This window comes from Rhinopithecus roxellana, chromosome 1 (assembly GCF_007565055.1).
Source record: "Rhinopithecus roxellana isolate Shanxi Qingling chromosome 1, ASM756505v1, whole genome shotgun sequence".
Classification (NCBI taxonomy): Eukaryota; Metazoa; Chordata; class Mammalia; order Primates; family Cercopithecidae; genus Rhinopithecus; species Rhinopithecus roxellana.
Window position 1 is genome coordinate 99,662,667 of NC_044549.1, and position 24,802 is coordinate 99,687,468.

At 45.3% G+C, this 24,802-nt stretch overlaps 1 long non-coding RNA gene across 1 annotated transcript; it reads right to left on the reverse strand.

Moving 5' to 3' along the window:
• Positions 1-13,053: 13,053 nt before the first annotated feature.
• LOC104664415 lies at positions 13,054-24,278 on the reverse strand. The gene is made up of 3 exons (XR_748269.1): positions 24,036-24,278; positions 14,620-14,718; positions 13,054-13,507 (listed from the first exon to the last, which is right to left on the reverse strand). It is a non-coding gene; the product is annotated as an uncharacterized LOC104664415 (long non-coding RNA).
• Between the last annotated feature and the right edge of the window lie 524 nt (positions 24,279-24,802).

The window sequence follows — 24,802 nt, forward strand, 5'->3', positions numbered from 1 at the left end:
TCAGGGATACAGATATGAATAAAACCCAGCACCTGCAGGGAGCTCTCAGTGACACAGAGGAGATAGGCACATAAAAACCCACTTAAAAAGATAGATTATTTATATATTTAATCCATTAGACTCAAAGATTCTTAATTACCAAGTAATATCCTAAAGGGATATTTTTATTTCACCTCTTAGCTTTTACCTCATGCCTCAGAGCCACTCTGGTTGAGTTAAAGCCAAGTTTAACTTGAGTTTAACTCTGGTTGAGTTAAAGCCAAGGCTCCTAATGATTGTTTTAACAATCTTATCAGAGAAATTTTAAATATGTGCGACAGAGAGCAAGATAGAGAATACATAGAAGGCCTATGGAAACCTTACCAGCTTCAATAGTTATCAATTTGTGAGCAATGTTTTTTAGTCTGTGCCTTCCCTCGACTCCAGGTTATTTTGAAGTGAACCCAAGACATCACATTTCCTCTGTTAATCCTTAAGAACAAAGCTTATTTTTTAACAAACATGAATATCCTGCTTGCAATGATCTCTTTTTTTGACTTGCAGGCTGGCAATACAGGTGTTTTCTCTTTCAAAAATCTCTTCAGCTGTACACATACAATTTGTTCACTTTTCAATATATACATTATACTTTAATAAAAGGATAGAGCAAAACTTAATAATACCTGTAGCACACCTAAAAACTTAATAGTAATTATTTAATACTAAGTCTTTGAATAGTGATGAACAATTTGAAACAATGCAGAGATTCAGCAATAAAGACAGGCATAGGGCATGATGTAGGAGTCACCTACCCTAGCCCAGAGTTGGGGTGGGGGACACTCCTGAGTTCCTAGAAAGTGCCACAGTCACTTCCCCTGCAGAGGTGTTCACCTTGTAGCCGCCACAGGGGGAGCATCCACAGGTGCACGCACTGGCATTCACAGGAACTCACCTAAAACCTGAGCTTTCCAGAGAGACTGAACATGGCTTCAGAGGGCACAGCCCAAGCCATGTCTGGGAAAACTCTTAGCAGACATTTGGAACAGGGAGAGGGTTCTAAGGGTTAGCTAGGGAGGCCAGGGACTCAGGAGATATGGTGAAGGATTTCCTCCTTGGCCACAGAAGAGCATTCTCAGAGCTGTTCCATGACCAGCCTTTCAGCACCAGGCCCAGGCCATGTAGGTGGCTGAAGGTCCAGGATCACACATGTGGCCATTCTGAGTGATAAGAAGTGAGAAAATGTACCTACTGAGAAAATTTCCTACTGAGTCATTTTCCTTCAAATGTGCTCACATGCCCCATAGTGTTTGTCTGGAATCCTTGGAAAGGCTCCCTTCTTGTTTCCAACCCTTGTAAGCTCTGTGTGTGTTTCTGAGACAATCAAGTATTTTGCACCTCCCCTGCCACCACCAAATACCATCCCAACCCTTGGATTTTCAGCTACTAGTCCTGCCCTCACTGGCAGGCAGCTCCCTACTTTCCTTTCTTCCCTGCTCTCTTCTCTGCTTCAGGCTGGTCTGTGGCCCCACTCTGCGGCTGTCACTCAAGAAGACTGCTGTTAAGGCCACAAGAGTCCCGACCACCTTGGAGGGGATGATGCAGGCAATGCACTTACCATGTAAGTCTTAGTAAGTGTAAGTTTTTGCTATTAGTTCTTTCTTTTGTATTATCTAAAAAAATTCCTGCTACAAGAAATTTGAACATCTACAAAGTAGATTATTACAAGCCCTCCTGTGTTCATCACCCAGCTTCAGCAGTTCCTAACTCACTGCCAATCTCATTTTGCCTATGTCTCAACTGTCCCCTCTCCCTACCGCATCTCCTTCAACAGCTGAAGTATTTTGAAGCTAATCTCAGGAAATCTATTTTACATTTTAAACTTTTAGTTATTTTTGATTAGGTAATATTGACATGACTCAAATTCAAAAATTCAAAAGGTTAAAAAGAGAAGTCTCTCCCTCCCTCATCATCCTCGCGTTACCGTGAGGTAGATTTAAACAAGTGACCATAATATTTGGTGGCTCCTCCCATTAAGAAATGGAGTCTATTTCTCTGCCTTGAATTTGGGCTTGGTCATGTGAATTGCTTTGGCCAAAAGGATTTTAGCAAACATCATGCAAATAAGAGTCTGAAAGTGTGCACTGGGCTTGCTCTCTGGCTCCTGGGAACTCTGACGCTGCCCTGTGAAGAAGGCAGGACCAGCCTCCTGGTCCTTATGTGCAGAGAGGCCCCAGTCACCATAGGCAAACCACAGAGATTGAGCTGGATGAATGGGGGATGAATGCTTTCAACTACTAAGTTTGGGCTAGGCTGGGATACAGCCCCATCCCATCTCTCCCACCCAATCCCAGCACCCTCCTTCCAGGAGGAATAAAATATTACCGTATTACCAGTCTGTGAAGCCTTCCAAAGATAGCTTATGCACAAACAAGTACATAGATATATATTCTCTTCTCTTCCCACTCTACCTGCCCCCTTGTAAAAAAATAACAAATGATAATATGCAGTTCTGAACCTAGTTGTATTCGTTTGATGTAGCAATGTATTTCGGAGGTCATCCCCCATCAGAGGGCGAGGCGCTTCGTTTGAAGTATGCCATTGAATGCACAGACTGTAAATTATTTAATCAGACTTTGATTGATGAGATTTAGATTGATCCTAGTTGTCTGCTATTTCAAGCAAGGGTACAATGAACAAAGTTGCACCCAGTCATTCTGCACAGATGTGAGTATTTCTGAAGGCTCGATTCGTGGCTGTGGCTCACAAGTCTGAGTACAGTGGGGCCGCACATGGACTGTAACCTGCAGGGAAGGAGATGCTTTCTGTTCCTCTGGCTTTCCATTTCTCTGGACCACAGCTGTCCACCTGCATATTCCCACAGTGTCCCTACTTGTTTCTTGCTGACAGGGTGCCAGTCCTAGGCTTGCCCCCTTGGGGGTCTGTATCTCCCTTGGTTCTCTGTCACCCCAGGATGAGGCTTGGCTCCTTGGGTGCCTGCCAGCTCTCTGGCTTGCTGTCTCCATGGTCTGGAGGAGTGGCCTGATCCCTGCCTCCCTTCTAAGCCCTAGAATGTGAAACACCAATGTGAGAAACTTCTGCACCCTGCACCACTGTGATTCTGGAGACAGTTCAAATGAGTTATCATTTACTGACAGACACTAACAAGTCCAATAAAAGCAGCAGTCCCTGTGCAGAGCAACAAGTGGTTGGAGCGGACTCTAACGGGACAAAGAGGCTCCTGTGGAATGAATTCTAATTAAATACTCACCCACTCCCATCCCACCCCGGGCCATTAACCCCAAGGTGTACTTAAGCCAGCCGACAAATTTAAACAAACCAGAGGTGCCTTAGAAATGAAATGTCTTAGCCGGGCGTGGTGGCTCAAGCCTGTAATCCCAGCACTTTGGGAGGCCGAGACAGGCGGATCACGAGGTCAGGAGATCGAGACCATCCTGGCTAACACGGTGAAACCCCGTCTCTACTAAAAAATACAAAAAAAAAAAAAAACTAGCCGGGCGAGGTGGTGGGCGCCTGTAGTCCCAGCTACTTGGGAGGCTGAGGCGGGAGAATGGCGTGAACCCGGGAGGCGGAGCTTGCAGTGAGCTGAGATCCAGTCACTGCACTCCAGCCCGGGCCACAGAGCGAGACTCCATCTCAAAAAAAAAAAAAAAAAAAAAAGAAATGTCTTGGCTGGGCACAGTGGCTCACGCCTGTAATCCCAGCACTTTGGGAGGACGAGGCTGGTGGATCACCTGAGGTCAGGAGTTCAAGACCAGCCTGGCCAACATGGTAAAACCGCGTCTCTACTAAAAATACAAAAAATTAGCTGGGCATGATGGCAGGTGCCTGCAATCCCAGCTACTTTGGGAGGCTGAGGCAAAGAATTGCTTGAACCCAGTAGGCGGAGGTTGCAGTGAGCCGAGATCGCACCATTGCACGATTGCCATTTTATGAGTTTACACAGAGCAGCTGGTATCTCTGCCCAGGTACCCAATAGCAAAGAGTCTGTGTCTACCTCTCTGGTTCCCAGTGAGCTCACTTGCTTCCTATTCAGTCACCCTAAGACTCATTTCTTAAGACTGAGCTCAGCTGGGTCTTCATGCTCCCTGTGAGGAAAAAAGTTCCCAGAGGACACTAAATTTCCATCATGACCTGTTGTCCCTTTGCTAGTGTCCCTATGAAGACACCTAGGAGGGTTGCTGTTTCTCCCCAGTATCCTCCTCCCTCTTTCCTGCTTGGCGGAGCATGGCATCTGCTCTGTTCTTTGTCAACACTTATGTAAATCCCACCCTTCCTCCCTGTTTCTGGGCCTCATGGCTTCGCTTGCAGACCCCTGTGGTCATTCTGATTTGGCAGGTGACTACTGTGTTTAGTCCCAGAGGTGCCTGGCCCTCCTCCACCATACCGGATGAGGCCTGGGTGTGGGGAGAATCCTGGGCTTGCAGCTCCAGGAGCTGGGGAGACGATTCTGTCCACACCTGATAAGACTGACGCCAGGGGTGAGGTCAGAACCCAGCAAGGAGCCGGCTAGGCCTGGGGACAGATAACCTGAGGATGCTCTGAGTCCCCAGTGGCTCTCAGAAAGGAAAATACCTGCAAAAGCCAAAAAGCGAACTCTGGAGAAGGGGGGAAAAGAACAGTGCGTGGATACTAGGCCTGTGAGGGGTACCTGTGATGTAGCACAGGGGGGCCTAGACAGGGGGTCCCCTGGGGCCTCCATCTGCCCACACTCACTGCCCTTATCTCCAAAGTTGCAGACACCTAGGAGAATTTTATCTCTGGCTTCTTGTATCTTAGATGCTTGAGTTGTTGGTGACTTGTTCATTGCCATGGGTTTTATTTACTCCCTGTCTGGGTCCCTAACTGCTGGAGGGAGTGGGCAAGGTTTTTCTCACAACAATTATCAATCCTACTTAAAAATAGATCCTCAATAAATGCAGATTAGTTTATGGCTTAATAATCATGACTCCACTTCTTGGATGAAATTTAGTTTGGACAATAATAATGGCTACTATTGTTTGGGGAGTTAGTGCCTGCCAGACATCGTGCATATGTTACCCAATTGAACCTCTCTGCAGGGTAGGTATTGCCTCCATTAAATGTCTCTGCAGGGTGGGTATTGCCTTCATTTAGTGGGGAGAAAATGAAGTCTCAGAGAGGCTAAGAGTTGTGCCCAAGCTCATACAACTTCCAAGAGGTTGAGCTGAGATTAAAACCCTGGCCTGCAAGACTCCAGCATTCAGGGTCCTTTCCTTTAGCACCCAAACGCTGCTTCCAGGTCAAGAAGGAAAAACAGAGTGGTCAGAAGCAAAGCACTACTGGGAAACCAAAACTTGCACTCCTTCTGCTCATCTATGCTGGCTGTGGGCCTGTGATTGACCCCTGTGCCAGGGCTGTGTGGAGGGCAGCTATCAACAGACCCCTGTGCATAAGAACGGAGCAGGGGCCATGGACACTTGGTTTTGCACACACTAGCTGCTCCTGGGAGGTTCACTGGTGGAAGAGTAAATGAGTACAAACCACTTTCCTACTCCCCAACATGAACTGTGGCCTGTTGTGTGTTAGTGTAAAGGAGGCTCATGCAAATGCTGGTTGAGTTTTTCTAAGGCTACATGAATGGCACTACAATGCTGATAAAAATAATAACAAACTGTCAGATTATTTGCCTTTATTCTAATCCCAAGCCTCTTACAAACTGTGTGACTATGGGCAAGCTTGGTAAGTTGCTTAACCTCCCTGAACCTCATCTTTTCACTTTTAAAAGGGAAAATAACTGGAATGTGCTATAAAATCCAGTGCCTAGCACAATGTTTGGCACATAGAACGGCCTCAGTAAATGTTTGATGCTCAAATGAATGAAACATAGAGATTGTGCTACTTATTTTGCATCTCCTGCAGCACCTAACATGTTTTGGATTGGTATGTGATTAACAAATATTTGTGATTTGGGATTGTCTTTGTAATTAAGAATAAGGACCTGCCCCATAAAACAAAACAAAACAAAACAAACACTAGCCCTCTTAAACACGGAGAAACTCCTGTCAAGAGAGCCTGTGATTTTACTGCACAGACCCATGGGGAGTTGTGGTATTGGAATTAATAACAAAGATGTGTTAATTCTCTGCCTTTGCCCAGGCTGCCTTCCAAGGCGTGATGTGGAATCCTGCTGTTTCTGCTCCAGATAAATCAATGATAATCTTCAACCCAGTGAGGGGCAAGTCATGGGGGTTGCTGTTGCAACTCCTGTGTCAACAGCACTGCTAAAAATCAGATTTCTTGGAACCCATTCATGAGAAGCTTTGAATACGCCAGATTGCTTGCTGGGCCTAAAATACTGCATGCATGTGGCAACCTTGACTTGGTTGTTTCCATGAATCCTCTTTTCCCTTAAGCCATGGGCAACATTTCCAAGTCACATGGCAGGGATAGGGCTTCCCTCCTTAACAGTATTTTCACTAATGTTTATGGCCTAAGCCTGGCCTGTTCACTATGTACCACTCACTTCCTGGCACGGATTCTGTCCCAACAGGAGCAGAGAAGGCTGGGAAGGAATGGGGAGGGTGGGGTGCCTGTGCCCTCTGGGGACTGGTACCTTTCTTTTGCCTTCCTGATACCTTCTCTGGTGCAACTTTTGGGTAGGAGAACTTTTTCTCCGACTTTCTATTTACTCATCCGTTTGTGTATTCCTTTATTCACTGCTTATTTAACATGTTCAAAGGAAGCCCACGCTGAATGGGAAGCACTGTGGTGATTCTGGGGGAGCACAGAGAGGTGAGATGTTTAAGGGTTGAATGTAGACAGAGAAAAAAAAGACATCAATCTAACAGCTGCTAACACCCCCAAATGCTAAGTGATTATCTCCAGATGGCAGAGTTATGAGTGGTTTTTATTTTATTCTCTTTCTTTATTTATGTTTCCAATGTTTTTCTTCAGTGACACACATTAGTATTTGTATAATAAAAGTTATTCGAATGGTAAGTACGTGGTCAACAGGTGTTCAGTGCACGGGGAGGTACAGGTGAAAACACTGGGAGGGTGGAGAGGAGGAGAAGGCTATTTCCCGTCCTGGTGGAGCTGAAAAGGATTCTGGAGAACCTTTGTTGAATAGGGCCTTAAAGTTGGAGGGAGGCCTTGCTGTGGATGTCTGTGGGATTGTCTGCCTGCCACTCTCCTCTCACATGAAAGTATCCTCTCCCAACAGCCCACAGGAACTGCGTGCTATGAGCTTGCCCTCGCCCTGCTTTGCCTGACAGTCCAGTGGTGGGCGCCTAACCAAGGACAGCCACTCATTAGTCTTACCTGGGATTTTCAGATTTAAAACTGGCAATATCTTTAGTGAAAGCCTAAAGAGGTTAAATTCAGGAACTTCATGTATGTGGGTGTGGCAGGGAGGGATTTGGGCAGCCACGTTTCCTGCAATGTGGATGAAATCACTACATCATGAGGGAGAATGAAATAGGCACCTGGAGAGAAGTGGAGAGAAGAGGTGAGAGTGGGAGAGTTGTCGTGAACTCTGAGCCCCTGACTCCAGGTATTCCCAAATATCAGCTGTGCCCTCCTTTTCCCTAGCTCATAAGAGTTGGGTTCTGAACTTGCAACCGATGTATCCTGTCTAAGACAGATGTCGCTAAGTGGAGAGAAGTGGTAAAGGACAGTGGTAGAAAAGCAAAGGACATGTAGGGAGCAGCTAGCTGTTGCGTTTGCCTGGAAAGTGGGTGGTAAGTTTGTGAGTCTGTTGAGAGGGACTGAGTTAGTATGTGTGGTCACCTGTAAGGGTGGCAGGGTTCATATTTCAGGGTTTGAGTTTCTAGCCCTCTGCAGCATCTCATGCTTCTCTCAGACCTCAAAAGGCTACAGTTCTATGACCAGCTACCAGGACTGATCTACCTCCTCCAACATGCACCCCAAAGAAACTGGGGATGTAGTCACAGTGAGATCCTAAGCCAGGGAGTCCCTAAGTGAAGCCCAGCCTTAATGTGGACATGCTTTGCTTCTTCCAGGGGCCACTTAAAGTTGGGAATGCAGGAATCGTACCTGCTTCTCCTCCTTTTCTGCAGCTTAGACTGAATTTCAGTCCCTCTCCATGATCTGACCATCTTGTGAGCTGTCACTGCAGCCAAACTGGCTCATTTATATATGTTCTCTCCTCTCTCCTTTGGGACCAACTCTGGTGGGCCTGCTAAGTGAAGGGTTAAGAAAAAGAGGTAAGGAAGACCCTGGATAACACACTAATTAGCTAACCCTTCCCAGGAACAAGAGAACATCAGCCACACGGTACCACATAGCTCTTTAAGAAAAGCCCTTGTCTGAAAGTTGGAGGGTCTCATCTTGGGGTACAGCAGGAAAGCTAGACACAGAATTCAGAGTTGAGGCATACTTTCAGCCCTCTTATTCTACATATGCCCTGAATAAACGAAGGATATGTCAAGAACCCAGGCCCTGGACAACTTTAGCCATGTCACACTGACAACTGGTATACTAAAGCAATTTTGGTTCCTCATCATCTGTCTCCATCTTTAGCATCTTGACTAAAACCATGCCCAGGAAGAGTGTTCAGAGAATACAGGCTGCCACACAGATCAGGCGTTTCTCTCCAGGCTCCAACACACATACTCAGCCTGGATCAATAAGCCTGACTGTGTCTCTCTGGCAGGGATGGGAAACTGTCTGGACACACAGATGGAGGCAGCAAGACCCCATGGGCTGTGTCTGTTTTATGCTTACCCAGTTACCTTAGCAACAGCATCTGCACCAGGACACAAGAGGAAGCAAAGCACCACCTACCAATGCCCCCACTGAGAGGCGTGGGGAGTAAAGTAAAAACCGGCCTGGAATCAGGAGGCTTCGGTTCCCGGCCTCTCTGCTGGCCACTGGCTGACTGCTCTTATCAAATCTCCTCACCTCCTGGGCCTGTTGTGGGCAGAACTGGGGCTGAGGGCTCTCTAGCTGGTTCAAGGATGCTGTTGAGGAGCATAGTCTCGGTGAGAAGACCTTACTGTTTGTGCTTCGAGTAGCTTCAAGCACAGGAACTGTGTCAGCAAACAACTGTTTTTTAGCTAGTCTTCCACAACTTAACTTTTCAGTCTCCACCTGTGATGCAGAAAATGTTTGCTGACCAAGCAGATGATTGAGCTGCAAGAAGTCCTCACCAGGATGGACATTTCTTCAGTTGAGGTAGGAGGTAAACCTGGCTTTGGTCCTTGAAGGCTCATGGAGAAGAAAAGAGATTGAGGTGGTCAGAAGTATTATGATCACTTCAACTCTGAAATTACATGTAGTAATAATAATGGTAATAAAAGTAGGACCTCCAGTGTGATCTCTTCATGTCTGTTCTTGTCACATTCTCATAACCAGCTGTGAGGGAGGCAGAACAGAAATTATGACCTTCTTGCTGCAATGGAGGACATCGAGGCACAGGGAGGCCGAAGACCCTGGGGCCGCCTGGGTGATGTTGGCTGAGCTGGATCTGGACTGTGCGTCCTTTTCCTCCTTATCCCAGGACCTTTTTATTGGACATGACTCATGACAGCTATTATGCAGCAGAAACATCTTCCAACTTTGTTTGTGCAACCACATTTAAACTTAATGCATGTCAGAGCACTTCTCTGAAGAAGGAAGAAAACTAAGAGGGATTCATTCAACAAATAATTGTGCTGAGCACTCACTTTGTGCCAAGCACCTGGGATTCAAAAATGAACAAATGTGATCTCTACTTCCCAGCAGTTCAATTGATTAGATAGGTCTTTTTGCTTATTTAAATTTATCATTTTGTATTGCATAGAATCACCGACCAAAAAGTGACACCCCCATCCTGCAACTATTTTTGTATCCCCACGGAATTCCACGGGGCTGCATCCACTGATAGGAGAAGGCACACTTCTAAAATCAGGAGAGGGTATCCAGGAACAAGGAACAAACATGAAAAACGGTAAGCAAATGCTAAAACCACCCCTGGCTCTGGGAGGGGCTTGGACTACGGGGAGATGAGAGAGGCCCCTTGGCTAAGTGCTTCCAGGAAAGAAGCTGGGAGCCGCTTCCCGGACAAAGGCTGAGGGACTGACAGGGAGTCAGAAAGGCAGCCCCAAGAGCTACTGCACACCACAATCAGATGCTGGAAGGAAATCCAAAGCCCATTCTTTGAACACACACCATCATTGAAGTCCTGTTTCCACAGATGAGAGTTTGGGGCCACACCCCATCCACAGCAAATCCTTTTCTGAATTGATGTGTAGAATCTTAAGGGCAGAGGCTTAAAGCTCCAAGCTAGCTTGACAATGGGCTAAATCCTGTCACTAAATCTCAAAAAAACCTTTTTATCATTTTACCTCTTTCCCTAGACTGGATCCAACCATGCCTTGTCCTATGAACAGAAAACATATTCAAGCTGCTCTCTTAAAGCAGCTTTAATCTCCTCAGTGAAGTGGCGTTTTGGGGACAAATGTCCACATGAAGAACCCAAATGTTCCAAGCCTAAATAGAGTTCTAGCAACACACTCTTAACTCACAGAAAACAACCTCTAACTTAGATTTCTACTTTCCTTTGCAGAATCCGTAGCCTGGTCACACTGGTTTTAACTCCACAGGCCTGAAGACACAAGCAGAAGAGACTCAGGAAAGCCAAGGACTGAGCGAATTCACAAAGCAAGCAGGAACATCAGAAGGCAAATTAGGGCCCACATGGTTTCGGTTTTAATGTTCTTTGTTTTGTTTTGCATTTTTCTTTAGAGATGGCATCCTGCTCTGTTGCCCAGGTTAGAGTGCAGTGGCTCGATCATAGCTCACTGCAGCCTTGAGCTCCTGGGCTCAAGCAGTCCTCTTGCCTCAGCCTCCTGAATAGCTGGGACTACAGGTATGTGTCACTGAGCCTGGCTTGTTGTTTTGCTTTCTAAGACCACATTTACATTAGCCCATCTATTGTTCAGAGTCTTGCTATGTTGCCCAAGCTGGTCTCAAACTTCTGGGATCAAGCGATCCTTCCGCCTCAGCCTCCCAAGTAGCTGGGATTACAGGTGTGTGCCACTGCATCCAGCTTAGCCCATCTTTTTTGTTGTTGTTGTTTTTTAATTTTACTTTAAGTTCTGGGATACATGTGCAGAATGTGCAGGTTTGTTACAAAGGTACACATGTGCCATGGTGGTTTGCTGTACCTATCAACTCATCATCTAGATTGTAAGTCCTGCATGTATTAGGTACTGGTCCTAATGCTCTCCCTCCCCTTGTCCCCTACCCCCTCACAGGCCCTGGTATGTGATGTTCCCCGCCCTGTGTCCATGTGTTCTCATGTTTCAACTCCCACTTATGAGTGACAACATGCGGTGTTTGGTTTTCTGTTCCTGTGTTAGTTTGCTGAGAATGGTGGTTTTCAGCTTCATCCATGTCCCTGCAAAGGACATGAACTCATTCTTTTTTATGGCTGCATAATATTCCATGGTGTATATGGGCCACATTTTCTTTACCCACTCTATCATTAATGGACATTTGGGTTGGTTCCCATCTTTAAAACAATGAAGAAATGCTATAAGAGCCAGGCCATTGGGGTACAAGTGGAGATGAATTATCTCCATGTTATAAACATAAAAAATTAGACCCAGAACTTGAAAGAGGTCTTAGAAATAATCTAATTCATTGACGTTATTTTTCAATGAACAGTCTGAGGCCTCAGTCATACTGATAGTAAGTATGACCAGCTACCGCTTGAAGATCTCCCACTCAGAATCCGGCACTGGGTAAGGATCATGTAATGGTTTGCCAGGGCTGCTGTAACAGAGCACCACAAACTGTGTGGCTTAAACAACAGAAATGGATTGTTTCACATGTTCAAGATCAAGGTGTCGGCAGGGTTGGCTTCTTCTGAGGACTGGCAGGGAAGGATCTGTTCCATGCCCCTCCCTCCCAGCCTCTAGCAGTTTGCTAACAACCTTTGGCATTGCTAAGCTTGCGGAAGTGTCACCCTGAGCTCCGCCTTCATCTTCACGTGGTGCTCTCCCTGTGTGCATGCCTGCCTCTGGGTCCAAATTTCTCCTTATTATAAGGACACCAGTCACTTGGGAGTAGGGTCCACCCTAATGACTTCATCTTAACTAATTATATCTGCAACAACTCTATTTCCATATAAGGTTCTATTCTGAGGTACTCAGGTTAAGACCTCAACATATGAATTCTGGAGGACACAATTCATCCCAGAAGTCTCCCTTGTATCGGGTCCTCACGGCAAGGCTGCAAACCTGGGGGGTTGGTAGCCCAGTCCCACCTCCCATGAGCTAATGAATGTGGGTAAGTTGTTTAACTTCCTTGTGCCTCAGTTTCTTCATCTGTAAGATGGGGATAACACAGGCCCACAATTTTGAAATGTTAAAAGCTCCAAAATATGAAAAAATGTATTTATAACTCATTTGGCAGCAAAACCTGACCTGAAACAAGCACATTGACTGAAAGTATCCTTGTGTCTTGAGTTGACACAAGGATACTTACAGTCTTTACTTATGCAACGTATATATGTGTCACTACAGAAACTAGAAACATCAGTATGTTTCATAACAGGATGCTGTTGCAGATGCCATGAGGTGTTATGAAGCCTATGGTACATATACTGTATATCTTTCTCAAATCCCCAAGTTCTGACATGCCAAGCACTGCTGGTCCCAAGCAAGGGTTTGAATAAGGGACTGTAACTCTTCAGTGTATCTATCACAGAGTTATAACGAGGATTAAACAACTTAATATTTGTACAGTGCATAGACTATTACCTGGCACATAGTAAGCACTATATACATATTTTTTAAATAAAATAACAATAGCTGTCTTGTCTAAAGTAACTCAGGTGGAAGGCCAGAGAGGAAGGTTCTTTGAGACTTTGAGTGCAGGAATGCCCGACAAGAAGCCGTGCTATCTGTGTGTGTCATGCTGCCTCTGCGACTCCAGGTCTGGGGCTCATGTCCTTTGGTTCACAAACCAGCCTTGTTTATACAATAGTTTGAAGCAATCTTTGCCTTCTGAGATGATTATTAAGTGAAATCAGCCTTCTGTTTGTATTCGTCAGCTTTGCTGCCATAACAAAATACCACAGACTGGGTCACCTAAACAACAGAAATTGATTTTCTCACAATTCTGGAGGCCAGAAGCCTGAGATCAGATTGTCTGCAGGGTTGGTTTCTTTGAGGGGCTCTCTCTGTGGCTTGCAGGTGGCTGTCTTCTCCCTCTGTGTTCACATGGTCTTCCCTCTGTGTGCATCTGTGTCCTAATCTCTTCTTATAAGGACACCAGTTATACTGCATTAGAGCCCACCTTAATGACCTCGTTTTAACTTAATTACTTCTTTATAGGCCCCATTTCCAAATACAGTCATATTCTGAGGTACTAGGGGTTAGGGCGTCAATATACACATGGCGTGGGGGATGGATGGGGAAACAGTCCAGCCTATAACACTATTTTTAGAAACTAGATAAATTATCACTCACAGCAGATGAATCCCATATGCTTGCTGGCTTGTTTCTGCCACAGCATGTTTCAAAGTGTTGTCCAGGACCACCTGCAATCGAATCACTTGGACTTTTAATAAAAATCAGTCTGCTCCAAGTCCTTGAGTCAGAATCTAGGGCAGAGGAGCACAGGGCCCTGGGATAAAGCCTACTTGTGTTTTACATTCATATGAAGATTTGGTTTAATTAAAGGGACTTGGGAAAAGCAAGGTAGTGAGGTATGCCACTCCCCCAACCCCCATTGCGCCCCCACAGCCACTGCAGTCCCCCAGGTAAGGGCAGCCGAAAGAAGAGTACGAGGGAGGGAGTCAGGCAAGTGTGAGTCTGAGCAGGGAGCACTGTGCATCTGGGGCCTCCTCTAGTGTGGCTCACCGGAGGGCCATGAGATAAGCTCCTTTTCACTCTAAGTTGGCCTCCCAGTACCAATGAATGCCCCCACCCTCACCCCTTTCAGTAGATACTGAAATAGGGGACTTTGCAGTGTAGATGCCAGGAGAGGCTACAGGAGAGGCTGCCTACCCAGAAATGCCAGGCTGTGTTCCACAGCCTGATAAAGATTCTAGTCATTTCTCTTGGGGAGCATTCCCCTACCCCTAACCCCCAGATCCTGGCAGAACTCAAAGTTGCCCCTGCCCCTCAGAATGGTAGAAGACCTGAGCCTTGAAATAATGTTTAACAGACAGGCAATAGTGGCATTTTTCCCAAGTCAATGCTGAACCAGGGAGCAGAGGTTGAGGCAGGTTCACATAGTCACTGACTCTGCTCCAAAGCTTCCTGCGATGTGGGTAAGCTGGTGGGTCATTTGGCTTCCTGCAAGCTGATGTATGGGAAACAGGGTTATCATACACATGGGTACAGCCTTTGAATCACGTCCCAGACAACCGACGTGAGCCCTCTAGAGTGGGTGTCTGCTGCAGGTGTATGTGTGTGCGCACACCCATGTCCCACGCCTGTGTTAGGGTGGCCAACAGCCTCTCATGTCAAAAATTCCAGCAAAACAGCTGTTGAGTGGGACTCTAAATGATAGTGATTTTCCTAGCACCATGACAACAAGACACCATCAAAGCTAATGGCGCTAATCCATCCCTCGTCTTTCTCTGCTGGTTCTGGCTTAGATTTTGTTTCTTAAAATACTTGCCTGGCTGGCAAGGCAGTGACTCACCTGCACCAGGACTGAACAGAACAGGCAGGAGGTGCTTTCTTCTGAAGAGCTGTCAAGAGCCAATACAGCACCTGACGTCTTTCATTTCACACATTGTTCCTGTCAAGGGGGAGACATTCTTACTCGGTTGTCAAAGTTGGGATTGCCAAAGAAAGCAAAGTGGTTAGAATGTGTCAAACTTTGGCACTTGTATTAAACAGAGTTTGAGGAAATCATGCAGGTTTGGCTGAGAATCTCTTCCTCGTCTTCCATCCAGTGCAAGATAAGCCACATTTTTACAGAGAACTGTCAAAAAGGAAAGTTCACATTAGAGTCACTCAGCTCCATGTGCGTCCTCTGGTGGCATCTCTCTCAGTGTCAAACCCTGTTAGGACTCCACGAATTCTGAGTATTTCAGTGATTTAAGTACTCTTCCGAAGCTGGTAATTTGGAAATTGCATTGTTGGTAAATTTGAATTAATAAAAAAGCAAAGTCAAGAATTTTATTGGCAATGAAACTAGTTTACTGGTTATCTCTTAATTCCATTTGAATTCCACAGGCCATAAACTGTGGTATATTGTGAAACACCCTGAAGTCAGATGTGGATTCACATCCTAGATTTGCTGCTTATTAACTGTGTGACTTTAGCCAAGTTACTTAGCCTCTCTGAGTGTCCATTTCCTCCGCTGTCAAAGTGGGAGTGATACCATTTCCCAAATTATATTGCAGTGAATATAACAAGACATCGTGAGTGTGAGAGATGCTAGGACAGAGGCTGACCCATAAATGCTCATGTCTTTTCCTGTCTCTTGTTTTTTTCTGTAACTTAAATGAGCATCATTTCTAGCTAACTAATGTTTTAATGTTGACACATTTCAGTAGATGGTTTTCCATACTTTTAGAATGTCATAAATAATTCTCCAAGAAGTAGAAATGACTGGGATACAAACCCTGAGACCAGCAGTTGCCAAAGTCACAAGAGGTGATTTGCAGGGTTCAGACAGTGATGCAGGAGCAAAGCCTCCGTTTTGACTTTCAGAGATTTGGGAACAGTGAGTTGTAGTGCCCTTTGGAAAGGTCAGTAGAAATGCTCTGTGAAATGTGAAAAGCTGGGTGCCAGCTCCAGGGGTACCAGGTGAGGTCCCACTGGAAGCCTGCCTCTTCCACCCATGCCTCCCTGTCTTCAGCAGCACCCTTTCATTTTCTAGTTAGATTGGCTCAGGTCCCAGCTGACTCCTTCTGGATGTCCAGCTATAGATATCTGTCTTTGTCTCCAGCACTTTGAGTCAGGTTTTCATAGTTGTTGGGTTTTTTTTTTTTTTCTGTCATTATTGTATTCGTTGTGGTCTTAGTTTTCTACCAGACTTTAATGGAAGGAGACCAGGTTTGAGTCCAGCTGCACCCCTTATTAGCTGGGTCATTAAGGACAAGTCCCTTCACCTCTTTGAAATGCAATCTTCTGATTTATATATGGGGATCCTACATTATTAGGTTGTTGTGAGAGCTAACGTGACTAAAATTCACATTGAAGTCTTTTGTAAACTGTAAAGTGCTGAGAAGAAAAGACAATTTCAAACCCCTCTTAGCATGTATACTTTACTGGAACATATACATGCTCAAAGATATGTGTTAAGTTACTTTATGATTAAAGATATTTGCCACAAGAATGTTGTCCAATCCCCAAACACACGAGGGGATGTTCTGAGCATTCTGCAGTGGTTCCAATGGGTTCCCGGGTGGTTTGTGAGGGAATTTGCCATTTACCTTGTATTTGCCATGTCCAGGCTCATGCTTGGGAACATCCTGTTTGATTCCTATGAGGTGGGTATTAGCCAAGTTTCCCCCACCAGGTGTGATGGTTAATTTTGTGTCGACCACACTGGGTTAAGGGGCATCCAGATAGATGATAAAACATTATTTCTGGGTTGTCTGTGAGGGTGTGTCTGGAGGAGAGTTGCATTTGAATCAGTGGACTAAGTATAAGAGATCACGCTCACCAATGCAGGTGGGCAGCATCCAACAGGCTGAGGGCCAGAATAGAACAAAAAGGTGGAGGAAAGGTGAATTTGCTCTCCCTTCTGGAGCCAGGACATTACCTTCTTCCACCTCCAACATCAGAATTCCAGATTCTTGGGCCTTCCAACTCTGGGACTTATATAAGCTGCGTTCTCTACATAAGCTGTCACCTGCGTTCTCAGACCGTGGGCCTCTGACTGGGAGTTACAGCATCAGCTCCTCTGGTTCTGAGGCTTTCAGTATCAGACTGAATTATACTCCCAGCTGTCCTGGCTCTCCAGCTTGTAGACTGCATATCATGGAATTTCTTGAGCCAATTTCATGAGCCAGTTCCCATAATAGATCCCCTTCTCATATCTGTATATGTCCTATTTGTTCTGTTTCTCTAGAGAACCCTGTGTGATACACTATGCATGCACAAATAAAGTCACATCAAGACTAATAATCCAAATGTTAGTTTGTTACCACCATTTCTCACTTTGAACCTAACTCCCAGCAAAGCACCTTGTACCCTGCACTTTTGGGGAGTTCCTGGGCTAGGAGGTCTTCCATGTGCTCATCAGCAAATCAATGCCTGGCACTGCCCCTTTCTCTGCTCTGCCATCTCACTCTGGTAAAGTTGCTCTGTGGATTGTCAAGTGGAAAAGATGCCTTTTTCTCTTATGCTCATTTATAGGGGGTCTCATCTCAGTGACCCTGTACTCCAGTGTCTCATGAAGCACTAACAAATAGTCCCTTTAGTTTTTAGTGACAGCTCTGCCCAGGAATCAGTCATGGGTCTGATAGGGAGTAGGGTAAGGATGGGGTTCTGCCCCTGTTACCACAGTGTACTCAAAACTACTCCCTCCTCCAGCACGGTGCTTCACCTTTTGGTGAGCCCACCATGCGCAGCTCCCTGCATTTCCTCAAGAAAGGGAGTTTTCCCAGATCCTTGTAGGGTTTCTCCACTAGTCCACTAGATGTGACGGAATCCTAGCAGAGACTCCAGATTGCACATTCCCACTATACGGATGAGGAAAGGAAGGCTCAGAGGGTTAAGAAACTTACCCAAGGTCACACGCTGAACAGGTGACAGTCAAGAGCCAAACTCAGAGCAAAGTCCAAATCCCACGTTCTCTCTGACCAAAATCCTGTGATCAAAGTGGCAACATGACACGTTGTTCTGACCCTGGTATTCACACAGGAGGGCAAACTGTGCTGGTCACTGTTTACTATACATACTTTTCTCCTTCCCAGGGGTTTATTTAAGTCTCTTTCTGCTTGGTTTCCATTGAGAATTATACTCTGGGCATGGAAAACTGGGATTCCTTGCCATTTCACCTTCCTTCCCATTCCTAGCTGCACTCCCAGTGAACTTACAGTTTATTTCATTCTTACTTGGCTTATGGTTAAAAGAACTGTGGTGGGGCCAGGGTTGGTGGCTCACGCCTGCAATCCCAGAACTTTGGGAGGCTGAGGAGGGCAGATCACAGGGTCAGGAGATCGAGACTAGCCTGGCCAATATGGTGAAACCCTGTCTCTACAGAAAATACAAAAATTATCCAGTTGTGGTGGTGTGCACCTGTAGTGCCAGCTACTAGGGAGGCTGAGCCAGAAGAATCGCTTGAACCCAGGAGTTGGAGGTTGCAGTGAGCGGAGATCATGCCACTGCATTTCAGCCTGGGCGACAGAGCAAGACTCAATCTCAAAAAACAAGCAAACAAACAAACAAAAAACAAAAAAAGAACTGTGGTGCTTACACAGATGACAGAACAAGCAAGTCCTGAGCCAGTGTTAGTAGATCTGAGAAAAACACGTATTCCTTGACTTGATTCCAAAGCCCCTGCAACCTGGTCACCCTATACCAACCCTCTGTTCCAGCCTAAAGGTCTACACGTGACCCTAAGTTCTCTTTGCTCTCCTCCCAGCTGTAGCCTGATGCCCATGAAAGATGGGACCTGTACCCCATGTGCTCACTCCTCCTAGCCCATTCCAGCGATGTGGCATCTACACTGTACTCTGATTCTCTTGGTCAGGGCCTTGACCTTCTATCTTGGCCTTGCCAAATCTTTCCTTTAGGGAGCTGGATGCTATTCTTCCCCAGAAGACATTGCCTGGGGACCTGCCTACATCTAAATATACCTTCTCATCATTCCCAGAACAAAGGACTGTTTCCTCCCCAGGCATGCCCTCTCGACTACTTCAGACTCTGGCTGTACCAGCTCCACTCACCACATAATAAAACTCTTGGGGTATGGAGGAGGATGCACACCACCCTGTCTTGGCTCCAACTGGCCACTTCCCGGAAACTCTGGCATCAGGTGGCTGGCCACTTTCTTTGCAGGACTCCTAATGCATCACCAGCCACAGTTGTTGATGCTCAGGTTACTGAGGGAGTTGTCTTCAGTTTAGACTTCTTAAAGACCCCATTTCATATTACATAATCCTCAACCTACAACCCTGCCTTCCCATTCCCTGTTTCCTTTCTCTCCATAGCATTAATCAGCATTTTGGTATACAATATATATCAAAATATATAGCTTACTTCAGGAGTAAGCTCCTTGAGGTTTTAGTCTGCTTTGCTCAAGCAGTGTCTGGTAGGTGCTAAATGACTGCCTGCTGAATGCATGACTGGAATGACCACGATCTTGAACATCAGCACCAGAGTACACATACTGAGGCGCTGGGAGGACCAGGAATTCTTGTTCTATTCTGTCACAGAGCTCAACTGTTAAAGATTTCCAAACCTCCTCCATCTTAGCCACAGGAATAAATGGTCTACAGTTCATTCTCGGCACTGCACTGGGCACCATGGAAATTGCAAACCCTTCAGGCAGCTTAGTATCCCTGCTCGTCTCTGAGCCATCATCCCCTGGAAAATGAACTGTTCCTCTTGCAAGCCCTCATCACACCCTCATACCCCAGCATAGAGATCTGTGTTCTCCATCAGTCTCCATTCTTCCCAGACACAAGTCTGTCTTACTCATCTTCACATCCCTGGTGCCCAGCACAGTGCGGAGAAGCTATGAAGGGTATGATAAATATTTGATGCATAAATGAATACCTGGGATCCCACATGCAGAGAAAGCCAGCCCCTTCTGAATTAATTATGTGACTCAGACACTAGGGGATGATGAGTTTATTTCCCTTTATTATGATTAATAATTTTTTTCCCAAAGAGTTTTTCAATTCTGAGAGTTAAGTTTTACATATTGTAAATATCAAGGTATCCTTTGTGAAATAATACTCTTTCCAAAAGACAACATAAATTTTGGAGTAAGACTGATGACTATGTCTCCTTTTTCTAGATTTTAAATATCCCCTTTTACATAGGGCTGATTTTAAAATCATGTGGATTTAAAAATTTATGTGGAAGTGTTTGAAGAAAAGCTAATGCTGCCTTTACTATCTCTTTGTATCTGGAATAATTAAACTTTTTGTTTATTATAAAAACCTTTTTTAAAAATAGGCAATAAATTAATTGTGCAGTTTATCTTGGATTTAGAAGTTGATTCTATGTTTTTTTTTTTTTTTTTCTTTTTGTAGAGATAGAGTCTTGCTCTGTCACTGGACTGCAGTGGTGCAATCATAGCTCACTGCAGTCCCTAACTCCTGGGCTCAAGCAATCCTCCTGCCTCTGCCTCTCAAGTAGCTGGGATTACAGGTGTGAGCCACCATGCCTGACAAGAGGGTGATTCTTAAAAAAGAGAAAATAACACACAGAGAAAACGTAAAACAGTTGTTGTCTTCACATCAGTAAAGAGGGAGACTGAGCACTTCCTAAATGGAACTATTTACAGGTTGGACCAAGCTTTAAACTATACTAGATATTTAGTTGATTATATTTCCTAACTCTAATTATTAAAAGTAATTTAATCAGTGTGGGAAGAAAATTTAAGAGGGAAAACTAAATCTGCTTTATGATTTTCAAAGTTAGTTTTCTACACTGATTAATGTATGAATAAGTGCTCAGGTGCCAATTCATTTCCCGCCATGGAGTTACTGTGCTTTCTGAGTTTTAGAGAGTTAAACTCCGAAGGCAATAGTGGTTCTATCTGTTGTGCCTGCCTACCCAGCATTCATTACCCCATTTTTCTGCTCACAGCCTTTTGATTTTCTTTAGGGGAGCCACCCCTCACTCCACTTTCAGTTCATGAGGCTAGGAATAGTCATGTGACCTGGGCTTGGCCAATCAGGGCTTGGTTCAGAGATGGGTACATTACCAAAGCTAAGCCAATGGGAGACTGACTGGGATTTTGCGGGCACTATTAAGAAAGAGATCCTTTGCCCTTTGCTACGCTGATGCTTGGAGCTTCTGCCTGAGAGTGAAACTAACACAAAGAAAGCAGACAGATAGTAAATTCAACTCATATTGCAACTTGAATGTGCCAATAAAATATAATTTCTCTAGTTTGTCCATAATCAATCTGGTCCTTCACTAGTTAGGGTTTAAATCTTGATTCAATCCAATAATTCAATATCCTCACTGAGAACATGCTCGCTTTCTCAGATGGCTTCCTCTTTCTCCTTCTCCTCCCATAAAGATGCCATCAGGATGTATGGCCAATATTCAACAGGTACATGGCATTATGGCTGCCCTCATTGACAAAATACTAAAATATGCATGGAGCAGTTGGTAAACAGGTTCTGCCCTGAGATCCCTGTTCCTCATAATCCATCAACTAAAGGGTTAACTCTGGGCATAGTAGGACACCTTCATTTAGACTCCTTAGCGCCTCAGCCTGTAAGGATTTTAAAATGTTTTGATCATCATCCCTGCAGGATGTGTTGGGGTGGAGGTAGTATGGTGGTGTGTGTCTTTTCCATGTCCTCATGGTGTTGAGAGGAAGGGAACTCTTGTCCTTGTACTGGTCCTTGAGCATAGCTGCCTTGTATGTGATTATTTTGGGACAACATCCACTTTTGTCTGTCCTGGGTGCACTGAAAGCCTCTGATGTGGGGGTCTGTGGATGGGGAGCTTGTGATCCATCTGGAGCGATCTGAGGCAGTACTCCCAAAGGTGTTCCCTGACTGGTCTAGCTCCTTCTCTGCTCTTCCTGCTGCTACAGACTGACTTCTGTCCATGACTTCGTATCAACCCTGGTCCTGGGGTTCTCCTCAGCAGCCCACACCACTGAGTCACCTCACTACAATGATCACCTCTGGCATACTGGCTACAGGCTTGCTTCTATGTCTGGGCAGAGTCTAGGCTTCATAGGGACCTGACACAGCTTGAAAAGTCCATAGCAGGGCCTGCTGCTACCTGACCAACACTGGGCTCTTCCTCTCATAATTCTGGAGGGGATGTGGGGGAAAGATCTCCCTCTGCCTTTGTGGTTAAGCTTTACTTTTCCAATACAATCTCTCCACTCAGGCCTCTTGTCTTATTCTGTTGTTTCTGTTCTCTGATAAACTCCCACTTTCTCCTGGTCCAGACCTTTTGAATATAAAACCCTAAGGTTTAGTCTACCAAGCTCAGTTCTTGACCCTCTGAAGAGGAAGGTAATGGAATGTACAGGATATTTTTTCAAAGTAAGGGCTTGAATTACATGGCTATTGCTTTGCTACAAAATTTGTTTTTGAATGCCAGAAGCTGAGTGTTATGCTTTCTTTCTCTTTGCATACTTTCTGGAAAGAACTTTCATCTCTTCCTAGGCAGATAAATGCCTTGAGTAGACTAAGTTCATATGCTTTGAAAGGCAAAAGAGAAAAGTACATTGATAATTTCAAAACATTATGCCTATTATACATGACAACACCTTTAAAGCACCTGAAATCTAACTGGGCCTAAAGCCAGTCTACCCAGTTTAGCAAACCCATGGATTCCATGGTTAGAACTTGGTTTCAGTCACTTGCTACCCATAATCCTGAGTGACATGGTAATAACAGTATCCATTTCACATTATTTGAATAGCACTGGGCACAGATCCACATACAAATGGGGCTGATTAAATGCATTTGATGGTAAGATTACTGCCAGGGTTAGATCCTGACACAGATAAAGCTTACTTAAAGAGCTCCCCAAGTCCATTTCTAAACCTCCCATGTACATTTCTTCCCTTCCAGTGGTAGAAAAAAAGAACCAAGGAAGAAGATCCCTTCCTTTGGGTTATCTGGGGCCAGAATCCCCTATTCTGTCATTCACCCTGTGGTGGTGCTGGGGGTTGTACTGAGACTCCAACTTATTTCTCCTTGCTGACCCCTCCTGCTTTCCCTTTCCTATAAGCTTGTTCCAGTTTCCCATCGTTGCGAAAACAAAACAAAACAAAACAAATAAAACAAAACAACAATGAATATAGGAAACTCTCCCTGCCTCCTCTTTTAGCTGTAACTTCCTCCTCCCTGCCCAACCAACTCTCTGGAAGCAGTGGTTTATACTTACTAGCCCTGCCTCTCCTCCTCTCCTTCGACTCCATTTTGCTTCCAACCTAGTGTGATTTGGTTTCTGCCCTCACATCCCCACTAAAACCAATGTCTCACAAGTAATCAATGACTTCCTCATTGTCAAATACAACAGACACATTCCAGTGCTCATTTGCTTGACATCTCTGTGGCATTTCCCACTCCTGACCACTTCTTCAACCTGGAGAGTCTTCATGTGAACTGCTTGATGTCACTTTTTTCTGGTTTTCTTTCCATTTCTCCATCTGTTCCTCAGGATCTCTTATTTGATCCTTAGGAGTTGGTATCTGTCAGGTTTGGGTTTCATGCTTTCATAATCTTCTCATTCTGCCTGCTCTTCTGGGCCATCCCAGCCCTGCCCTGGCTTCAGTGACCATTTTTAAGTTGGCTGTTCCCCAGTGAGCACCTCCAGGCCTCTCTCCTGTGCTTGGAACTCATGTTCCTAACTCTTCCTGGAGGTTTTCACCTGAATGTCCTACAGCCACATCAAACCCATGTTCAAAATATGCCATCTTCCTCTCAGGTCAGTTTCTATTCCTCTACTTGCAATCACAGTAAATGGTATCAACATCCATGAAGCTGCACAAAGAACCCGAGAATCCTCCTGGATTTCTATTTCCTTTCCCCTTTCCCTGCTTACTGAGGCAGAACCTTGTACCTGGCAGTATATTGGATATCCACCCAGAGTAGTGTGTGTGAGTGGATGAATGAACTGTGGTGCTACAGAACACCATGGCTCCAACCTGAGTCTGAAACTTGATGTCATTTTGCCTTTCACAGTTTTTCACTGCTTCTTCATTAATATGAGGGAATCCACCCAGAAGATCTTCATGTCTGAGATCTATGATCCACACTACTCCAATTTGACACTTTAGTCACATATCCACTTAACTCCATTCCTTTTTCCTGTGCCTATCACACCTAGGTAAAGAGGAGGGGAGCCCCTATGATAAAGTGGGACTTAAAACATAAATTATGCCACCTTGCAGAACATATTTTCCCTGATAAGAGGGCCCAGTGTCTCTCTGCAGCCACCTACCTTGAGTCACAGTGAGAAGTGGAAAGGGAAACAGGGTGCATAGGAAGGGCGGGAGAAGCTGAAGGAAAGATTAACAGAAGCCATTTCCTCCTTTCCCTGTCATGCCAGATCCTGTAACTGTCTGTGTGAGTCTCCCCCAAGCGCTGCTCACGGGAAAGCACCTTCCCTCCTGTTCCTCATGACTTCTGTCTGGAAACGAGTACCGTGACTGTCTCCTGAACGCCTACGTGCCTAGCACTTTCTACTTCTCAAAACATTGCACGAATATTTATTTGAGTGCCTTCCAAGTGCAGGCGCTGTGCTAAGCAATGTGCAACTTATCTCATTTAAATCCCACGACCCCAGCTTATTTTTATCTCCGTTTGCAGACCAGAAAACTAGGGCATGGAGCGGTTAACTACTTCACTAAGGCCATCCAACTAGTAGTGTGGTCCTGGAAATCATCATATCAAACCCAGGTCTGTCTGATTCTATGCCCAAATCCAGGGCAGCCGTAGCTACGCTGCTTCTGACGTATTCGTGGTTATCTTTCTCTGCCACTCAGACACTGAGTACATAGTATCTAGGCGTTTGATAAGTGCTCATTGAAGAAGTGCTTAAACCATGTCAATACGAGCTGGATCTGGTCCCAGCTGCCAGAATCCAGAAAGGCAGCTTTGGGCCTTTCCCATCACCCCTTTGGGCCTCAATTTCCTCATCTGTAAACGGAAGGCATTATGCAGATGCCCTCGAAGGAGGCTGTGCCTTTAACATTCTGTGGCTGTCTT